Genomic DNA, 19,574 nt, shown 5'->3' with positions numbered 1-19,574 from the left:
ACCCATCTCAAGGGCAACCTTCTCCAAACACACCCGCCCCGAGCAACCCTAGTGCTTCTCCTCCTTGATGACCACAACGGTAAGTTTTCTCTAGTTCATTTATGACATAATTAGCTTATTTAGTTCATTTATGACATAATTAGCTAATTTAGTTCATTTATGCCATAATTATCCTAGTTAGGTAAAAAACAATACAAGAACCTTGGTTAGCTCATAACTTAGCATATCTTCCTCCAAAATGATATAATAAACTCAAAATAAGAAAAGTATTGTAATCATCCTCTTCCTCTGCTTCTCATTTTTCTTCTTACTCTTCTTCTTATCATCCTCCATCTTCTTCTTATTTTTCTTCTTCTACTCCTTTTTCATCATCATCATCTTCTTCTTCTCCTCCTCCTCCTTCTTCTTCTCCTCTTTCTTCTCCTCTTTCTTCTTCTCCTTAGCTGATATTTCTCAAGAAGACATACTTCGCTAATTATCCTCCAAAATAACATAATTAGATAATTTAGTTCATTTTAGGTAAACAACATCACAAGAATATTGGTTAGCTCATAACTTAACGTATCTTTCTCCTAAATGACATCATAAGCTCAAAATAAGAAAAGTATTATAATCATCCTTGTAATAGCCCGAGACCGACGCTTCAGAAGATTCCCTATTTAATCCGTTGTAGCCATCTAATTTGTTTTTGTTATCATGTCATCATGCAATCATGTCACTATTTTTTTCTGCATCTCAAATAAATAAATAACTTGCATGTCACCCCACCAAGTTCACCGCCTCACCTAGCTCTCTCCTCCGCGTTCCTGGTCATACCTTCATGTCGTGGGTGAGTTAGGTAACACCCTCCTCTTCTCTGTTGTGCCTCGCACCCTGTAGCGTCTCGTAGTCAACGACCATATCTTGTCATTGTCGTGCTTTACGAGCTCCGTCCAAAACCTATAGATTTTGTGTTCGGAGCAGCTCGCTCACCCTGTTCCGGGGTCCCCTAGCTGTTATTCCAGAGCCGAGATCATGCATGGACGTAGCCACACGCGCGCGCCCTACATGCTCCGCTCACGCAGCCCCTTGCTTCGCCTCTCCCGTGATGCTTGTAGTTGCCCGAGCCGAGCAGAGCTCGAGCTCGAGCTCGAGCCCCCCTAGTCAACCTCGACGTTGAGCCGCGCAACAACCAGGAATCGGACCCCGAGTTATCCCGCAACCCCGCCAGCATGTCGCATCCGCGGATCTTGGAGCCTGGTCGCCGGCGTCGTTCCAAAGTTCTGCTACGTAAGGTAGGAGAACCTCGTGTTATTTTCTTATATTCAGGTTGTAAGCATGTGTCGTTCTTCCTTTGCAAATGCACAACAACAGCTCAGTAGGTTTCCCCGCACGTGACCATAGATCAAATCCCCGGTGTCGCACCCTTTTATTCCATAAGTTTTGCCTCACCAAGATTCAGCCGTTGTTTGTACTTCATCTAAGGCCGAGCCCCACAATTGTCACGAACACCCAACCAGCCTAACTGGTTAGCAAAGCACGTAACACCAAGGATCCCAGGGAATCTCTTTTTCAATCCCAGGTTCACCTAATTTTCTTTTGTGTAGCATTTTTATTTTGTTCAGCTTGTGCCCATGACATCGAACGTCATCCCCACAGAGCCTCCCCACACAGCCATTAGGTCCTGATCTATAACTCGGCCGCTGCACCATAATGCTTTGGGCCAAGTATGTTTTTTTCACCTCCATAGATTTTAACATTTTCTATTGCATGCATTGTTATATGAGAGGCGATGTTATTCGTTTCATATATGCCATGTTAGTTGCACGAACCCCATATTCATGCCTCAGGCACATGGTAACCCGGTAACCGGGATCACCCCATCATTGTCTGGCATGACACACTCCTAATTCATTTGCACTGGTATCTCATCGAGCTATCGGAACCTGAACGTGTCGTGGCTGTCATTGCATCATGTTGATTTCATGGCATAATATGTTGTGTTGCTCGTATCTTTTAGACCGTAACTCCGTTGGAGATGAGTTGTATATGTAAATCGACTAGAATGATGTGTAGTTTCACGTGCTCCATTTTATTTTGACATTTAACAAACATAAAATATGTTTAGAACATATGTGGACAATTTTCAAAGTTAATGTGTGGGGTCGTTTCGAAAATGATATATGCCGTTTCCAACCTCATTTAAAATGCCTAGATAGGTACTTTATTTGTGCTTCACCTCTTGCCATGTCTAACAACATTTAATATTATTGTGTACCTAAACGGGAGTGAACTAAATAATTGAAATCTGGAGTTTCGTCAATACGCAACTCGTTGCATGTTGAGCTTCACTTAATGTGTAGTGTTTTATTGTTGTGAATTGCCATGCCATTCCGTGCATAATTGAAATGGAGATGCATCATATTATGTTGTGCATCATATCGTGCATGTGTCGTGGTGAATATCAGGTGTTGATTCTTGTTTCTGGTTTGCTTCTTGTCGATAGAGTTCCACAAGCGTGTCACAATATGAGGATCAATTCGACTACATTGGTTCATCTTCTTCACGGATTCGTTCTTCTTCCAAGCAGGATCACATGCAAGATGATCATTTCCCTAGATACCATTACTATCATTGACATGCTAGTTGCCTCATTTCTTTCGCTATGTCTCGCTGCCTACCACTTAAATGTCAGCCTCTCAACATTGCCATGAAAACCTTTACCATTTCTACAACCTAGCAAACCACTATTTGGCTATGTTACTGCTTCCTCAGCCTTTTGTTAGCATTGATAGTTGCAGGTGAAGTTGCTTCCATGTGAAGACATGGGTTCCTTGTTATATCACCATATTAATTGCCACTTAATTTAATGCATGTATATACTTGGTAAAAGGTGGAAGGCTTGGCCTTCTAGCCTAGTGTTTTGTTCCATCTTTGCCGTCTTAGTTTCGGCTACCGGTGTTATCTTCCATAATTGAGCGCTCCTAACATTCTCGGGGTTGTTATGGGGACCCCCTTGATAATTCATCTTAGTTTAAGACTAGTTGGACAAGGCCCAACATTGGTACTACATTTGCGTAATTACCTAATAAAATTGCATAGGGACTTACCGAACCCCGTGGATAATTAATCAACCCCCCGAGCCAGTGCTCCGCATGAGTGTTGGTCTAACCTGTGAAATGTCGGTGGTTACCAGGGGCAACTCTGTGTTTGCCCTACTGGAAGTTTGGACAATCCCGCGTCCTGAGAACAAGATACGTGACTCTGATCGGGATCGTCAACTCGTCGGGCGACCTTGCTGGATTAGGTTTACATTTGACAAAATATCTTGTGCATCGGGATTCCGGTGATGCTTTGGGCTATCTCAGAGTTGAGGTTTTCCACTATGGAATCCGAGGAGATCACGTGTTTCGTAATCGAGGCTTTCTATGCAGCTTGTGGTAATTTGTGATTGACTAGTTGGAGCACCCCTGCAGTGTTAAATCTTTCGGAAAGCCATGCATGCAGTTATGTGGCAAAATTGTAAACTTCGTCTATCATGCGGTTGTAGATAACTTGAACTAAGCTTAATTAAAATAAGCCAACTATGTGCGTAACCGTGACTGTCTCTTTCGTGAGCTCCTTATCCGAGTGAGTACATGATGGTGTTATGTGTGACGTAAGTAAGTGTTCAGGATCATTCGTTTGATAATCAATAGTTCACGTCTGATTATGCGCAGATCATCCCCCCTCTTATTCTTGTACTCCTAAGTAAGGCACCTCAAATAATGCTTAGTCGCTTGCAGAAGCCTCACCACTTAACAATACCTCACCCATTAAGCTTTGCTAGTATTGATACCTTTGGAAATGAGATTGTTGAGTCCCTGTGGCTCACATATTACTACATACCTAGTTGCAGGTATGAGTAAAGCGATACTTAACGTGAGCGCGATGATTGTTCTATTTGGAGTTTCTTCTTCTTCTTCTTCATCGATCTAGGATGTTCCAGGCCGGCAGTGTGAGATAGCAAGGATGGACGTCGTTCTTCTATCGTTCGTTTTCATCCGTACCCAGACCCTGCTCTTCTACATGATGATTGTATATTGCTATATTGATGAGATCATGTTGTAGCTTGTGGCGAGTGTAAGCCAATTCCAAATACTCATCTCTTATGTACATGCACTTGTAACGATATCCATTCTTGCGAAACGACGACATACGCTTCTATCTCTGTCAAGGCCCTCCCGTTGAAAATAAGGATACAATCGCATCTTGGGCATTACAAGTTGGTATCAGAGCAGTCCCAACCTAGGAACCTCTAACAGCCCGAGACCGACGCTTCAGAAGATTTCCCTTTTAGTCCATTGCCTTCGTGTGATTATTTGTTTGTCGCATTCATCATCCGCATCATCTTCAATGTATTGGCACTTTGTTGGCGCCAATTTTTAAAACTTTCATATGTTACTAGTTATCGGTTCTATCCGTTTTTTCGTTGACCGTTTCAAGACCAACCACACACACACGCATCCGCAGCATTGTTAAAAATATTGTTTTTAAAAGTGTGTATAAAACATTCTCAGATTAGGTTGAAACTTGGCGTGCGGTCTTATTTTAATATAGGTAGTCCGCCTGCCTAATTTCGTCGCAATCGGATTTCGTTTGATAAACGTTCCATTAATTATATAGCGGAACTATAGCTGGTTTAATTGTCGGATATTTCGGTGTTTTAAAACCTCATGCCGGGTTGCCCGTTTTCCTTCTCATCTCCGCCTAGCCCCTCTTCACAGTGCATCGACCTGCGTGCAAACTAGTCCGAAAACCTCCCGGAACCTGAATCATACGGTCGTGACCATTGGATCCGGATCAACCCCGTTTACCGCAAATGATCATCGGTTTGTCAATTGGACCCCATAATCTAGTTATTTTCGACCGTCCGATTTTAAGTCGGAGGGTCCAAATAGCCACCAGACCTAAACCCATTTACTATTTATAGATCCAGTAGCCCAGTTCAGACCAAACCCACTCCCTCCGTTCCTAAATACTCCCTCCGTACCTAAATATAAGTCTTTTAAGATATTTCACTAAGTGTCTACATACAAAGCAAAATGAATGAATCTATACCCTAAAGTATGTCTATATACATCCGTATGTAGTCCATTAGTTGAATCTCTAGAAAGACTTATATTTAGGAACGGAGGGAGTATAAGTCTTTCTAGAGGTTTCTTAATGAACTATATACGGGTGTATGTAGACATACTTTATAGTGTAGATTCATTCATTTTGCTTCATATATAGACCTTTAGAAAAACATTTTAAAAGACTTATACTCCCTCCGTTTCTAAATATAAGACCTTTTAGAAATTATACTGTAAACTACATACGGATCTATATAGACATATTTTAGAGTATAGATTCATTCATTTTGCTCCGTATGTGGTCTTCTAGTGAAATACGTAAAAGGTATTATATTTTGGAACGTAGGGAGTAGTTTGTACGGATGCTCCCCTGTCCCATCCGCCTGCCTCCACCCACCTCCGGGTCCAACCCGATCGAAGCAGCACGCCATGCTGCACAAGTTCTTCCCTGGATCCCGTGCTCCTCGCCCCGCAACCACCAGAGCCAGCCGCCACGCCGCGTTCTGCGCCTGCCGGCCCCAAGCGCCATGGTCACGCCTCGTCCAAGCCGTAGCTCCTCGCCCGCTCTCCATGGACGCTCTCCATCAAGGCTCTGCCTCGCGCCTCCCCCACAGCTGCGCGTACCTTGCTGACCTTCATGCCCCGCCGATGGGAACTGCCGTCGCCGGAGATGGATTCACACCGCGAAGAATCTCTAGATCCAGCTGGAGCCTGCCTCCCCGCACCAACCATGTCACCACTGCGTCGCGTGGATGGCCACCCGACCTTGAGATGTTGCCAGAGCTCCATGGCTCGATCCACATTGCCCAAAGGCCCCGATGCCAGGAGCTGCTCCACCACGATTGAGCCTGCCGCCGCTTCGCCGTCTGGCGTCGCCTCGCCCAGATCTCGCCTAGAACAGCAACCGTCCCGAGCTTGTGTGTCGCGGTCCATGGCTGCTGTCGTACCTACTGTTTTCCGGGACGAGCACGTCCGCACGCACGCATCGTTCTCGTGGGCAACACCACATGGGACAACCCTGCCCATTGACCAAGACCTCAGCCCTCCGCCGCTGCTCCACTGGCCGCCGGCCAGCCTCCACGTGGGCCTGCTATCTAGCCGTGTCGTGGCTGCTTTGTATTGCTTGCCGCTGCTGCCGTGCACAACATTTGCTTGCCCTATTGACTTAGACTTTGAGTCCACCATGAGCGGTCAGTTCCACACCAAGTTCTTTCCGGGCGTAGTGGCGATATGTGTTGCCGTGTTCGCCTTCAAAATTGGGTTCTTTGCCAAGCGCATGTGTGGTGTTATCGTTTGTTGATTCTTTTTTCCGGTTTGCTTCGTGTCGATAGAGTTTCGCAAGCGTGTCGAAATGTGAGCATCCGTTCGACTATGTCGGTTCATTTGCTTCATAAATTCGTTCTTCTTTCAAGAGGAATCATGGGAAAGATTATCATTTCCCTAGATACCATTACTACCATTGCCAAGCTAGTTGTTTCGTTTCTATCACTATGTCTCAATGCCTACCACCTATTTAATAAGCCTCCCAACATTGACATGAAATCCTTCAACCTTTCTACAACCTAGCATACCACAGAATGGCTATGTTACTATTTGCTTAACCATTGGATAGCGTTGCTAGTTGCAGGTGTAGTTGCTTCCATGTGATGACATGAGTTCCTTGTTATATCACCATATTAATGCTATTTAACTTAATGCACCTATATACTTGGTAAAAGGTAGAAGGCTCAGCCTTTCTAGCATGGTGTTTTGTTCCATTTTGCCGCCTTAGTTTCGGTTACTGGTGCTATATTCCCTAATTGAGCACTCCTAACACGATTGGGGTTGTTATAGGGACCCCCTTGATAATTCGTTTCAGATTAAGACTGGTCTGGCAAGGCCCAACTTTGGTACTACATTTTCCTAATAACCTAATAAAAATGCACAGGGACTTTCCAGAGCCCTCGGATAATTAATCAACAACACGGAAGAGTGCTCCTCATGAGTATTAGTCCGAAACAGAGCCACTTGTGGGGCCACCCGAAGGAGATGTCTATCCGGCCACCGTACGTAGTGCTCATCTGGTCGTGTCCTAAGAACGAGATATGCGGCTTCTATCGGGTTTTTGTCGACATGTCGGGCTGCCTTGCTGGATTAGTTTTACCTTTTAAGAAATATCTTGTGCATCGGGATTCCGTTGATGCTTGGGGTTTGTGGGGACCCCGACTTATGAGTCGAGATCGCCGGATGAACGTGCTCAGTGATCCCAGTGATCAATGCTCACGGAACACACAAAAACTAAATAACAAGAGTCTTACATCCATACATACCGTTTGATACAATAAATGACCATTGCGGTCAAGTCTTATATATATAGGGCCTTGGAGGCCAGCACACAAAACTTGACCAAAAGAGGAAATATTCGTCGAAAGCGTGAACCCATGCCATCAACCTGAACCTACAGGCATTCTGACTGGGAAGCGTCCTAGCTCGCAGGAACTTCCCCAAGGTGCCCTTCACCATTTCATGTTCTCTCATACCCGGTGAATGAAATAACCAGTGGCAAGGCAATGAGTACTTTGCATGTACTCGCAAACAACCCATGATATGCATAATGCAGTTGGTACGATAATAAAGTGATATGCAGCCTTTGTGGGGATAGGTTTTGATTGTAAATAAACATGATCAATTGCTTGAATGGACATGCATCATAAGCTAGATGGTATTCAGAAGAACAGGTCACAGATATCAACATATCTGCTAAGGCTTGAACACTTCGGGTTCACTCAATATGCCAAGTAACCAAACTTGTCATATCCTCTTACTCATATAACACCTTTGAACACACACACACACACACACACACACACACTTGGTTTATGCGTAAATGACTGGACGTAGTTTAAGCAGGATTACCCAACTGTCCTTGACCATGGACACGGCTATTCGAATAGTTTTACACCATGCAGAGGTTGTACGCTGTACCCATGAGATCCGGGAAACTTTCGTGTCATCCACGACTCGCGGTATATAACATACACGAGGTAAGTACCCGATCATTGCCTTTCCCCTGATGACAATAGACAAAGAGTTCCACTCGATTGGTACCCAACCCACATGATGTACATCTTACGAGACCAACTCTGAACCGTATCATCCATGTAGCAACCAATGATGTGCCCGGAAGACGTAAAAACGGCATAGTTGACCTACCTGGTACGACCCCATCACGGAAGTGAGCACATAATCACTCCCGCCACTAGTAATGTGGCCTCCTTGGTAATACCGACCAAAGTAATCAACAAAGCCCCATCCCATAAAGGGGTATCGTGGTCGTACATGTAAGGTTGGGACAGTCGACACATCATCAATCTAATACCATTTCCGAAACCACTCATAGAAAAATATTTCCCGGTGCACCACTTCTTCACAAGTGGTCACCTAACTCAACATCATCGCCCTCGGGCATTAGTGGCACCCGACGAGGTTTTCGTAAAACCTTTGATATCAACTATGTGTTACCATCATCATGCACATGCCCTTCCTATGCGTAGCACTACTGTCAGCGTGACCCTCATAGGTGGTAGTATCATGCTCATATGCAAGTGCTCCGGAGGAGCCATCGGTAACACCATGTTGGGTGCATCAAATAACCTTAACTATATGCATCGGAATAAAGTAACCAATGTGTCATGCATAGGAGTATTTCTTAGACATGGTCAAAGGGTTGCTTGCCTTTGCTCTCGTAAGTCCTCGGGGTCTTTGAGGTCTTCCAATCCAACTCTGGGTACTCCGTCTACCCGTCAACTAATGTAGCAAACAGTCACAGTAAGCCACACAACAAGTAGAACAAAGTGCTATACAAATGGAAGATTTATTTTTCTTGGACCTCTCTGGTCAAAATAAAAATACCTGAAGCTTGCTAAAGGAGATTTGGACCACCAGGGATTTTTGAATGGATGAAAGGGGGAATAGGTGGTCCTTTAAGAAGCTTACACAAAACATTCTGTTAAAACTGAGTGGAGGCACTCAATAAATAGAGCATGCTATTTGAAACATTTAGGAAGTTGTTTCATGGGATTTGGAGTTGGCATGAATATTCAAGGGATTTTCTAATATTAGATAAATAGCGAAAGGAAGCTATTTATTTAATGCAACAGAAACATGCCAGATAACAATGTTGACTAAGGCTTCAAAAATAGGGCATGATATTGGAAGACTGTGGAATTTGGATTCACTTCATTTGAAGTTGATTTTATTCCATAGGATTTTTGCAAGATGGGGTTTAAAATACCAAGATTTAAATTTGAAAAATATTCTATAGAAAATCTCCTTGGAAAAATTGTGTAAGGCACAAATATGGGTAGGCCATGATTTTAGGAACCTATAGGAATTTGAATCATCAAAATTGAATATCATATGAATATTCTAGGGATTTTTTAAGTCTACAGATAAAGAAAAAGGTAAAACGGGCCTACCAAGATTATCCTGTGCACACTGGCGCTGGGGAGGGAATGGGCCGGCCCGGTTGCTTGGCCTGGTGGCAAGAGGGGCCATGCAGGAGGTGCCTTGGGCGTTTTACGCCTTCCGCGCGAGAAGGCAACCAGCACGGTACCCGCCTCCACTTAAAACGGCTGGGCCCGGCCACCATGCCGCTTACAGGCGGGGCCCACCTGTCATATTCGTCGTCCTCCCCTCGTTCGGGTTGGGGAGCAGCTGGGAGGCGGGGCATGGCCCTTCCGACGCTCTCCGGCCACCCCCGGCCGTTACCCGGCCATCGGCCGACCCGGGGAGCCACGCCACACCCCACTGTTGGCCCTATTCCCGTGGAGGAGCACCGGTGGATCGGCTGCAGTCGCAATGGGATCCGGTGGTGATGGCAGTGGGGGTGGTGCTTCCGGCCACCTAGAGGGAAGAAGAAGGGCGCGGGGAAGCTCTCAGGGTGGAGGGGAGCGCTCTGGTGCTTCTGAAGAGGAAAGAAGGGCTCGGAGGAGCCTGGATTGGAGCTCGGCCGAAGCGGAGCCCTTGCGGCCATGGGGGCTTGTAGGGCGAGGGGAGGAGAGCTGGAGAGGTTTGGGAGGATCAAGGGAAAAAGGGGAAATGAGGTGAGACAGTAGGGGCTCGGGGGAGAGGCTAAAACGGAGGGGGCACCCGAGAGAAGCTGGAGAGCGCCTCGGGTGCTGAGTGAACGGCGAGAGCATGCGTGACAGGGGAAACTTTGCGGCTTCTAGGCGTCCGGAAGGGATTGGACCTGTCAAGGGAGATGCGCTGGTGCTCTGAGACATGCTGCCACAGCCGTACACGAGCTGCAACAAGAGGACAAGGTGCAAAGCACCATTTCTGCATGCCAGGAAGGTGGTCACCAACCCTTCTAAGTGTCCAAAGCCACCCATGGCCAGAGCAAGTTGTCAAACATGCAAGGCATGTGTGCAACGGTGCACTAGTGGAGTTTGGACCAAAGTGGACCTGGTTTGAATTGGTTTTGACTGCAATTTAGTTTGCAACAGCAAACTTAGGGATAGAAATGTAGGTACTTAAGGGCGTGACCTCGGAATGAAACTCTGTCTGGCATACCTCACAATGCAAGGACTACAATACTGCCAAGTTTGAGCTCCAGCAGCGGAGGGTAGCTAGTACTTGCTGTACAAAGCTACAATACAGGCAAAAATCAAGTTTCAGATGTGCTGCTCATTTTTCCCACATGAGCATGCCATATCTTGGTTTGAAATGGTGCATCGGCATGCTAGAGATGACCTGGAAGAATGTGGGGGCTTGGCGTAAGCAGAAGTATAGGAAGAGGGGAAAAATGGTACTGCCATGATGAAAATGAAAGGTAGCTACATGGAGTCTCCCTCCAATAATTTACTAGAGGCCAAGGCAAAGCTACTGGAGGTAAAAGGTAACTATAGAGAGTTGTGGTAGAAATTTAAACTCAAGGGTAATAGTGGAAGGGGCCAAAACAGGAACTTTGGTGAATGCACACAGGGTGCTTGATGGGTGTTAGGGCTACCAGATGGATTCCAATTGATATGAAACTTAACAGGATCAATAAATAGATGAAGATAAGCTTGGGCACCAAATTTGGGATTTGGTGGAGAAGGTTTCCAATGTAGACATGGAAAACCCATGAAATGGGCCGAAATGGCCTTGTGCTTACAAAACTGTTCAAATCAATTCCTACAAATCCAGTATTTGGTGTGGGGCATTATTTGAGCATTAAAGCATGCCCAAAAAGTTTGGGATCAATTGGAGAAACTTTATAATGTAAAGTTTCCCAAAGTCATAAATCAATAGAGAGGATTTTTAGGGTCTTGGGACAAGTTCTTCTATTCTCCTTGATGCACCACTTGGTGTGGATGCATTATTGGAGTATCAGAAGACGTCCACCAAATTTGAGCACAATTGGAGACACTTGGCAATGTGGAGTTGCTCAAATTTGGATCTGGACAGATAGGGTTTTAGAATAATTAAGGTAATCAAATCAACTTGGACTGAGAAGAAACTAGGCAAGATCATCACATATTTCATATGTGACATTCTAGATTTTGCACAAATTTATTCAGAATATTTGTTATATAAATATTTCAATAGCTTGAAATAGGCAGGAAGGGTTCTGCCCAATATTTTGAACATGACCATGTGTGGAAACTCCTATATATGGAACTTATATGTCCACTGAGTCTCTCTAAATTTTCTCAAATTTTTTGAAAGAAATAAAAATGACTTTCGTTCATAAGAGACCATTTCTGGCCTCACAACAAGGCATTTAAAATAAAATTTTAAATAATAATATTGTTGTTTTGGGAAGCAATTTTGATAATGGGTTTTATATAAAATATTTGGTGAAAAATAAATTCCCTAATTTGAGGACTTGTAGTACAAATCCCAACATAGGGGTTTTGAAAGCTTAAATCAAAGAAATGGTTTTTGATGAAAATAATATTTGGTAAAAGTAGTTTTTGGTCCTACACACATGGCATTATCATTAGGCAATGGTTTGGGTCAAGGAGCTGAGTTTGGAGAGTAGCAGGAGCATTGGATTCAAACACAAGCAATCGCAAGCAAGCAAACATCACATCAAGCATCACAAGCTTTCACAAAAAAATAATTGGTCCTAATTTTTTAGGAAAGTCAAGTCATTCAGGAGAGCTTGTTGGATATCGGGCTCCGTAAAACCCTAAAGATTCGAACTCACGGGAGTGTACGAAGATCTCTCGCGGGCTCGCCTCACCTAACTTGCTACTCGCTGGGGATGTCACAGAACTCACTCGATGGTGAGGAAGACACATAACACGACAATTTATCGATGTTCGGGCCGCTGAGAAGCATAATACCCTACTCCTGCTTTGGTGGATTGCGTGTCGTGGAGGTTGGTGGATGAACTGGTACAGTCTTTTAGGGCCTCCTGAGGCTGGGTGGCCTTTGTGTGGTGCAGGTGGGCGAAATCAATGGATCGCCCCTTATGAAGTAACCTACGCTCTATATATATAGTGGCGACCCCGGTCCTCTTCCCTCATTGTTTAGGCGGGAAGGGATCCCACAACAACCAATTTTCAAGGGGGACATGGGAACATGCTTCTCCTGTCCAAAAGTAGTCTTCTCCTGCAAAGTGGCTGCCAGTGCTGCACGGACGGGTCCACGGATGACCTTTGTCATGCTGGCGGGCGGCGATGGCCTTGTTGCACCAGAAAGGAAACCTTTGGAAGATGCCTTGGGAATCCCCGTTTGCCCTTGCCCCCTTTGCACTAAAGGGGAAATGGCTCCGTCGTCCTCTCTGTTGCTCGCCTGTCCTTCCTCCGCATCAACCTTGTCTCCACAGGCCGGGTCTCGCCTCGGAATATCAGCCACTCCGGAGGGATCCTGATGAGGTCCCCTGTGGGTCTTGATGTTGTTCCTCCTCGCGAGTCTTGGCCCCTCGCGAGGACCTTACCTTGAGTGGTGTTGCGCCAGATTGTGCTTGCTTGATGAATTGGGCCAGCCCTGGGCCACAGGCAGGCAGGTCTCGGTACCCCCATTCCCAGAACGCCGAGAGTAGCCCCCGGGCCCACGACGTGCTCTCGTTGGCTTTTGGGCGAAGCCTCGGGGATGGCCCGGGGAGTCACATGGCCTAATTGCCTACGGACCAGGTGGCACACGTGTCCAGCCGCCATGCGGTGACGCTCTCGCTCCCCGGGGCATCCGGGGCGCACCACACGACAATGGCACGATCTCCAAGAACCGCGTCGGTGCGGCCCCATGCCCCACGTCCCCACGGTCGTGACTGCTCGGTTGTCAGGTGAGGCGACGTGGGCGGAAATGCGCATGTTGGCCCACCTCGCGACACCCTAGGGGCGCGCAACGCTCGCGGTCCCATGATGCTTCGTGGCCGCGGTTCGCCTATAAATCTGGCCCGCCCCTGGCAAGGGGGAGCCATTGTGATCTTGAGCTTCCTCTTTGCTTCCTTTGCTCTGCCAAGAAAATCCTCTTCTCCCCTTCGCTTCTTCGTCTTCCATGGCGTCTCCAGGAGGCGATCCTGGCAGAGGGAAACGCGCGGCTCCGTCCGCGCCCGACGAAGGGCCCTCAGGGTCGCCGCGCGTCCGTCGTCGCTGGGCTCTGATTGATGAGTAAGTCCCTCGTCTGCACCTCCTTTCCATGTTGTCACGTCCGCTGCTTGGTGGTTGATCTCCCCTTTTCTCTAGAGCGCCCGGAGCCAAGATGCTCAAGCTCGGAGAGCTTTAGGAGGAGGCAGAGGGGTTGCGGGCTCAGCTCGAGAGTGTTGAGGCCGCCCGCCAGGGCAAAGAGGAGGCCAAGGCGGAGTTGGCATCGCTGCAGAGACATGTCCAGGAGGTTGCCGTCGCCTCTCAGGCCGCCTAGGACGAGGCGGCGTATGCCCGGATGATGGAGTCCCAGCGTGCCAAGCAGTTCGAGAGCATCACCGTACTGCCAGCAGGCTCTACGCGCAAATTCGTGGGGGATGCCCCGGCGCTGCCAAGGGTGAGCAGCGACGTGGGCTACCTTGCCTTCTTCTAGAAGGTGATGGAGACGCTGGATGCTCGTCTTCTCCTACCAGCATCCGACGCGCGCGAGCTTTTGGTCCTTGCTTTGACGGTCGTCTTCTCCAACCTGCGTCGCCTCGTCTCACAACTTGATCTCCAACACGTCGTCGAGCCGGTGCCCGCTAAGTTCCGGCGTCTTCTCTGGGACGAAGTGCACCCACGCGTGGATGCCCTGGTGGAGCGGTACGTCCGGGTGCCCGTCTCTAGTGAGGAGGGCTCCGACGCCGAGCCTGCGGGGGCCAAGGGCGGTGTCGGAGGCCTCTCCCCCTAGGCGTCCCCTAGCTTCTGTTTTCCTTCCCGTGTAACGTTGGACCATGAACTCTGCCCCCTGTCGGGCATTAGACTTTTGTATGTTACCTTCGTTGTTCTCGCTTTTTTCCTTTTGCTGTTGAATCGATGGCTGCTCGCTGGTAGTCGTTGTGGTTTGGCTTCCTTGCATAGGGCCCGTCGCTGACCCAGCCGTTGCTCGAGGGTAACGGCGGCCAGGGCCCTCAAGAGGTCCCATCCTCCCGAGGCATCGTTTGTGCCGCTGCACGCTTGGTCGATGGCCTCGTTCCTTGCCGCAGCTTAGTCCTTAGGCCCCGCATCCTTTCGTTTGTACACGTGTTTTTAATTTGTTCTGGGTTTGACGCGAAACCAGATGGCCCCCATCTGGTCCTGTGGGGTACTTAGTTTGTGGGTTTGCACCTGTCCCTTCCACGGCTCCTCCTGAGTAGCTCCTGCTTAGTCAGTGGAACGGGGTGGAGACCCTCTCGGAACTCTATGTCTGCGGGTCCCGGTTCCGCACATTTCCTTGCCGCCGTGAGGCGCAACCCGTTACCATGGTTGTTCCTCATGGGGCAAAGCCCCGACGCCCTGGGTGACGACATGGGCGACACGTGGGTGGCTGAGTGGCTTTGCAACCAGTAAGGCCCCTGAGGCATGTTTCTCCAGAGCCACCCTTGACACTCAAGGCGCTCTACGTCGACAGGCCCCGGTCCCGCACATTTCCCCACCGTCGTTAGGTTCAACGACACTTCAAGGGGCGTCGCCCCGCCGCCCCCGGCACCGACTGGAGCTCCAGGACGGCACCAGGGGTGGTGAGTGGCCTTATGACCGGCAAGGCTCCTGAAGTGGTGCCTAGGAGCCCCCTTTGGCGCTCGAGCGATTCCCCATTCCGTCCCTTTGGTCATCGCCCCAGGGCGCCCCGAGGCCTCCCGAGACTCTTTGTGGTGGTACCTTGCTTCAATCCGGGCCCCCGAGTGGGGGTCAACCGCTAAAAATGTTTGCCTCTGGGACGACAAGTCCTTGCTTTCGCGCTCCTTGGCGCCTAGGGGTGGTGTAGAGCGTTCAGCTCCTCAGAAAATGTCATCTAGAAAAGGAGGCTTCAAAGCCGGCGAAACAAGAAAGCGCAAGAGAAAATTCCCCCCTTTTTGTTTTTAAAACATCAACTTTTGAAATCGATAAATTTAAGTCCAGCAAAGGATAATTCAAGCTCCAAGAAGAAGCAAGCAAATGCTACATCTCGCACCTAGGCTAATATATGCCACCATCTCCCCCTAGCGGGGAGCATAGGGCTTCCACTAGGTGTGGGAGGGACCCCTCCGCTTCCTAGAGGGGCCCCGGGAGTATACAGCCGCAGCTCGTTATTACATGAGAGTGTCACGAGGGGGGAGTGTATATGGGAGGCCGCGAGGATGTTTTGGCCTCGTGAGTGTCCCTACCCCCGAGGCATAGGCGCCTGATTCCTTTTAGGTCTTCACCCAGAGCGGAGCATAGGTCATCCACTCGGCATGGGAGGGACCCCTTCGTGTCCTCGGGGGGCCACGGGCGTATACAACCATAGCTCGATATTACGTGAGAGTGTCAGAGGATGAAGTAGGTTCCGGAAGGACTGAAGGACGATGCAGAGGTGCCACGGGTTGATGCAGGTCCTGTGGGGACTGTAGGGCGAACGCGAGGTCGCTCCAGCCTCGCGATGTTTCCTCCTTGGGGGCGGTTTGCCCCTAATCCCTTTTGTAGAGGGCCCCTTCGAGGCCCCGCCCGCTCCTTCTCCTAAGACTTGTTGAGGGCTTTTCTACTGCTCTATGTCGGCAGGTCCCAGTCCCGCGCATTTCCCAACCGCCCTTGCATACGGACGAATGACGGACGCAGCTACGGGGTCAAGCCCTGCCACCCGACCGAATGTCCGTGGATGGCATCAAGGGTGGCAGGCTGCCTAATGATCCGGTAAGTCTCCTCAGGCTCGATGCTCAGGAGACCCCTTTGACGTTCGAGCAGCTCTGTGTCGCCAAGACCCGGTCCCACACATTTCCCAACCGTCGTTGCTTGTGACCGAATGGACGAACTCAGCTACGGGTTCAAGCCCTGCCACCCCTAATAACGACTGAATGTCCGTGGACAGCATCAAGGGTGGCAGGTGGCCTTATGACCGGTAAGGCCCCTGAGGCTCGATGCTCATGAGCCCCCTTTTGACACTCAAGCGGCTCCCATTTCATCCTGTTGATTGTGGCCTTGGGAAACCGCGGGGCCTCCCCAGGTCCCGCAACGGGGCGACGCGCAGCGGCCAAAGCCCCCGAGCGGGGGGGGGGGGGGGAGGTAGATCGCCCAAAGATGCAAGAAATGTAAGATGTCAGATCACCGAATGGATGCAGCAGAAGTTATAGAAGCATGCGTAAATGATATGATGGGCAGAGGTGTGCCCTGAACACTTGAAGTTCATGCGGCTAGCAGACACCCCCTAGAGCAGTGAACCCAAAAAATTACCACGCATAGCTTCTTCGCGCCTGAGGGGCGCCTCTTGAGGACCGGCCCTCGGCGCCCACACCAACACCATAGTCGCAGCGAGAGACCCGCGCCACCTGTGTCTCATTTCTTTCTCTCACTCGTCCTCCTAAAGCTGGCGACCCGGTTCTTCGCAGTTTCTCCGCGGGGGCGGCGGCTGGCGTCATGCCCCGTGGCTTGGGGGCGCCTCCTTGCCCGCTCCTCTTGGGCCCCGTGCTCCGCCAGTGAGAGACCTAGGGTCCGGCTCAAGGGGGACCCCCAGAGCGTTCCTTACTCCTGAGGAGGACTTGCGCCTGGGGTGGACACTTGAGGCTCTTCCTCGATGGGAGGGTCAGGTGGTGTTACATAACACGGTACCTAAGGCTCCACGTAGGTGTTCGATCGACCTCCAAGGTCGTTCAGCAACGCAACGGTGGCGGTCCCTCTCTGCGGCGGGGGGAGGCCCCCCCGGTCGCGTTGCTTGGAGATCTTCGTGTGATGGGCCTCCGCACGAAGTCGCTTGCTCCCGCTGCCGCCGTTGGGTGGTCACGTCATTGCCTGGTGTAGACTCCCCCTTGGTACCCTGGCATGTCTCCATCACTGTAGTTCGCCCGTGCCGACGCCTCCGCCGCCCGCTGGCTGCGCCTGAGAGAGCTCTCCCGCGTGGCCGCCCCGGGTTGTCGGAAGCTGACCTGGTCTTGGTGATGTGCGCCGGTGTGTGCATCAAACATCTTGCCATTTTCTTCGCGCCCCTGGTGCTTGCCGGCATGCTACGCCTCGAGGCCGGCCACCAGAATCTGGAGGAGGAGGACAACATGCGACGCGTCTCTCTCGGCTCCGCCCAGCGCGGGAGGGGCCCCGTCGCTTGCAGGCCCGGAAACCGGCATGAGGTGCCAGCCCCTGGCGCCCGGCGCGTGCGGCCTTGAAGAAGAGTAGGGTCGGATGGCCTTCTGGGTGATGGCGATCAGCTCTGTGATGTGGTCTGCCCAGGCGTCAATGCTGTCACACCCTGTTTTTACTACCACTTCTGTGTAATGCAAAGATCTGAGCTTGTTAAAAGTTTTTCAAACTAATGATGTGAGTGCCATGGTTGTCATTGTTTGCTTGTGTGTTTGATCATGTGATGATAAAAACCTCATTTCACAATATTAAATTATTTTCGAATACCTTTATTTGTTTCTGATCAAGATAAAACCCTACTTTGAGTTACACTACATGCCCTTGATGGCAAGGAGTGTTTCTATCCAAAGTTGGTGATCTGACTTTAACTTCATTTTTGTGCTTCAAGACCACTAAATAATTATCTTTAGAATTATTTTCCTAATTAAGTTGCATGTCCATTTCTAAGGCCAGAATTGGTATTCCTACTTGGAAAAATACTTTTCTGCCTTAGAAAAATATGATTAAATTTGGAGATGATGAGAAGGACATATATTTTCCATACATAAGATTTTTAAACCCTATTTATATTATATTTAGTTAAGTAAAACCCTAAAAACCATTTTTGTCTGTTTTGACCTTTTGAAATATTTCTAAAGGAAATATTCTTAATAAAATCGTAGAAAATTCCAATGGTATCCCTAAGCCATATTTGGTGTCCACATAAAGTTTCACCTTCATTCAAGGTGATTAAGGACCCCAAATGACCCTAAACCCCCTTTTGTCCAGATTGGAGTTAGAACAACTCTACATAGCAAAGTTTGTCCTATGATGCTAAAACTTGGCAGGAGTGCCTAATACCTCAAACGAGGGTTCCACACCAAAAATAGGATTTGTGGGACTTAGTTTGCCCACACCCTCTTTGGAAGGACGGATCTGGTGAAATGGTGGTGTTTGCTAGTTTACAAAGCTAAACTGGTCCAATGGTGCTCAAACTTGGTGAAGCCCCATGTTTTAGCACCAAACCCAAACCTGTTAAGTTGTAGCACAAGTGGTGGGGTGCAATTGCCCCAAACCACTGTCGAACACCTTCTGACGGATGGGTAAAAGCTCGTTTAACCCATAGCTAAACCCAAACCCTTTGCCCGAAACTCTCAGATTAGGTGGCGAGTATCATTGCCCAACCCCAGTCAACGGGCCCCTCACTGGTTCAAAGTGGAAATGACAAAAACCCCAATCTTAGCTTTAGTTCAGCGCTGACAACACCAGTATTCCTTGTCTCCCTTGACCAGCCGAAGATCCCACGGGACCCCAACGGCTAGCCTCACTCACAACTAGTGCCAGGACATGCTAAACCCGTCCAAAGTGCCACAGAGTGCACCAGCATGCCGTGGCATGCCAAAACTGCGCTCTAGGCGCGCTACAAGAAGCCACCGAGGTGGGGGGGGGACGCCGTCGGCCCGTTCCAGCCTCCCCCGAGGTGTCCAACCTCTTCCCCGACAACCCCTCTGCATCGAGCAACCATCAGGGCCCCTCCTCTCCCACGCTAGAGCGTGTGCGACGCGTGCCCGCGTGCACCAGAACCGGCCAAGGTTGCGCGGCCACGGATGCTCGACTCCTCTCTCTCCCCCTCTGTTGCAGATGGTCCTGGCAGTCCAAAACCACGTCCTGAGACCGTGGTTTCGACCCCAGCCCCTCTCTGCACCCCCATGCACGCCACGGTGAGTGACCGGCGCTCCCGAATCGGCTCACTGTCGCGGGCCTATAAATTGCCCCCCTCGCTCCTGCACCCCTCATATAGCTTCTCCACGACCACTAGCACCTCCCTAGCCACCCGTGCAAGCCA

The sequence above is a fragment of the Hordeum vulgare genome, chromosome 5H, assembly GCF_904849725.1.
Source record: "Hordeum vulgare subsp. vulgare chromosome 5H, MorexV3_pseudomolecules_assembly, whole genome shotgun sequence".
In the NCBI taxonomy this organism is placed as follows: Eukaryota; Viridiplantae; Streptophyta; class Magnoliopsida; order Poales; family Poaceae; genus Hordeum; species Hordeum vulgare.
Note: the sequence above shows the minus strand (reverse complement) of the source record.